This window comes from Otolemur garnettii, unplaced genomic scaffold, assembly GCF_000181295.1.
Source record: "Otolemur garnettii isolate 467f Iridium unplaced genomic scaffold, OtoGar3 scaffold00068, whole genome shotgun sequence".
Taxonomy (NCBI): Eukaryota; Metazoa; Chordata; class Mammalia; order Primates; family Galagidae; genus Otolemur; species Otolemur garnettii.
Genome location: NW_003852463.1, coordinates 5,714,962 through 5,718,185, shown reverse-complemented (window position 1 = coordinate 5,718,185; position 3,224 = coordinate 5,714,962).

The window sequence follows — 3,224 nt, the reverse complement described above, 5'->3', positions numbered from 1 at the left end:
TCATTGAAACCTCAAACTCTTGGGCTCAAGTGATCCTCCTGCCTCAGCCTCCTGAATAGCTGGAACTACAGGCTCACACCACCATTCCTGGCTACTTTTCTATTTTTAGTAGAGACAGGGTGTCACCCTTGCTGAAACAATCCACCTGCCTCAGCCTCCCGGAGTGTTAGGATTACATGCATGAGCCACAGTGCCAGGCCCATTTTTATTTTTTTGCATCCTTTTTCCAAAAGCAGGTATATTCTTGAACTGACTTATGTTTCAAAAAGATTAATCTCTCGGGAAAGTACAAAGAACAGACTTGAGAGACAGGAAAAGGATGGGGTTGAAAAGAGCAGCTGGGCAGTGCCTCTGTGGCTCAAAGGAGTAAGGCGCTGGCCCCATATGCTGGAGGTGGAGGGTTCAAACCCAGCCCAGCCAAAAAAAAAAAAAGAAGAGAGCAGCTGGACACTAGTTAGGAGGCTACAACAATGATCCAGGGAGGAAGCAGTAGTTGGACCCAGAGTGATAGCAGAGAAATTGGTGAGAAGTGTTCAGACCCCTGGATGTATTTTGAAAGCAGACTGGTAGGATTTGCTAATAAATGGGATGAGAAATGGAGTTTATACATGCATGTATGTGTGTGTGTGAACATGGGGACCTACCTCATCCCACAAGAACCTGATCTGGAGATGATTCATGGTGTCTTTCTCTCTCTTTTTTTTTTGCAGTTTTTGGCCGGGGCTGGGTTTGAACCCGCCACCTCCGGTATATGGGGCCAGCACCCTACTCCTTTGTGCTGCCCTGCTTCTTTTTTTTTTTTCTCTTCTTCTTCTTCTTTTTTTTTTTTTTTAATTTTAACTTGGTAGAGGAAGTTCATGGTATTTCTTTATTTTATTGATTTATTCTATTTTTTTGCTTGTTTGAGTCTCACTATATCACCCTCAGTAGAGTAACGTGGCATCACAGCTCACAACAACCTCAAACTCTTAGGCTTAAGTGATTCTCTTGCCTCACCCTCCCAAGTAGCTGGTACTACAGGCGCCCACCACAACACTTGGCTATTTTTTGTTGCAGTTGTCATTGTTGTTTAGCTGGCCCGGGCCGGGTTGGAACCTGCCAATCTCAGTGCATGTGGCTGGTGCTATAACCACTGTGCAACAGGCGCCAAGACTATTTATTTATTCTTTTTTCCTTTTCTTTTCTTTTCTTTTTTTTTAGAGACAGAGTCTCACTCTGTTGTCCTCGGCAGAGTGCTGTGGTGTGACAGTTCATAGCAACCTTCAGCTCTTGGGCTTAGGCAATTCTCATGCCTCAGCCTCCCAAGTAGCTGGGATTACAGGCGCCTAACACAATGCCTGGCTATTTTTTTGTTGTTGTTACAGTTTGGCCGGGGCCGGGCTCAAACCCACCACCCTTGGTGTATGAGGTTGGCGCCCTACTCACTGAGCCACAGGTGCCACCCCTATTTATTTATTCTTGAGACAGAATCTCATTCTGGTACCCTAAGTAGAGTGCTGTGCTGTCACAGTTCACAGCAACTTCAAGCGCTTGGGCTTGAACAATCCTCTTGCCTCAGCGTCCCAAGTGCCTGGGACTACAGGTGCCTGTCACAAGGCCTGGCTATTTTTAGAGATGGGGTCTCGCTTTTGCTCAGGCTAGTCTCAAACTCCTGAGCTCAAGCGATTCACCTGCCTTGGCCTTCCAGAGTGCTAGGATTAAGCCCTGTTTATGGTAATTCTTTTTTTCTTTTTTAAGTCTTTTAATTTTTATTACTCAAAAAAGCTTCATTTTCTTATTTAGCTTTCTGACTCTGTACTTGTGTCTTCAACACTTTCACAATGATTTTCTGCTCCTCAATAAGGAAAGCATGCTTGATCTTGTTACAAACGCATTTAGCACACATGGAACCACCATAGGTAGGGCCTGCTGACATGTTTTTTTGTTTTAGACAGCCTCATAAGAACTCTAGGTCTCACAGTGCGAATCCCCTGAAGTCTGCCTGGGCGCACGCCACATGCAGATTTTGGTGTTTTCCCAAACTTCTTGGTATAAAGGTAAACAATTCTATTCAGGACAGCCTGGTTTTGTTGGAGGCTATATTGTAGGAAAGCCTAGGATGGTATGTCAAACACTGCACCATTATTAGTGCCTTTAGACAGCATTCCCAGAAGAGGAAAAAGAGTTTATGGTTTTTCTTTTTCTTTTTCTTTTTTTTATTTTTGAGACAGAGTCTCACTTTGTCACCCTCAGTAGAGTGCTATAGTGTCACAGCTCACAGTAACCTCCAACTCTTGGGCTTAAGTGATTCTCTTGCCTCAGCTTCTTGAGTAGCTGGGACTACAGGTGCCCACCACAACGCCCAGCTAGAGTTTATTATTTCCTTTTTTTTTTTCTTTTTTTTTTGAGACAGAGCTTCAAGCTGTCTCCCTGGGTAGAGTGCTGTAGCATCACAGTTCACAACAACCTCCATCTCTTGGGCTCAAGTGATTCTCCTGCCTCTGCCTCCCAAGTAGCTGGGACTACAGGTGCCTGCCACAACGCCCAGCTATTTTTTGGATGTAGCCATCATTGTTTGGCAGGCTGGGCTGGATTAGAATCTACCAGCTCAGGTGTAGTATGTGGCTGGCACCTTAGCTGCTTGAGCCACAGGTGCAGAGCCGAGTTTATTATTTCTTAAAAGCTCCCCAAGAGGGTGGCGCCTGTAGCTCAAAGGAGTAGGGCGCTGGCCCCACATGCTAGAGGTGGCGGGTTCAATTCCAGCCCCGGCTAAAAACTGCAAAAAAAAAAAAAAGAGCTCCCCAAGAGAAAGTAACATGCAGACATGCAGTCAGGGTTGAGAACCTCTACTCTAGATGATGATGTTATTGGAAACTTATTCTTATCTTCATTTACCACATTTTCTACGAGAAAAGTTTTTGGGGGGGGGGTTTGAGACATAGTCAGTCTCAAGTTTTCACCTTGGATAGAGTGCGGGGCTATCGTAACTCACAGCAACCTCCAACTCTGGGGCTCAAGTGATTCTCTTGCCTCAGCCTCCAGAGCAACTGAACTATAGGCACTTGCCACAGTCCCTGTCTAATTTTTGCATTTTTAGTGGAGTCTGGGTCTCACTCTTGCTCAGGCTGGTCTCAAACTCCTGAGCTCAAGTGATCCACGTGACTAGGGCTCCCAGAGTGCTAGAAATACTCAGTATGAGCCACCCACTCGGCCAAAATAATCTCACTTTTATTTGTTTTCTTTTT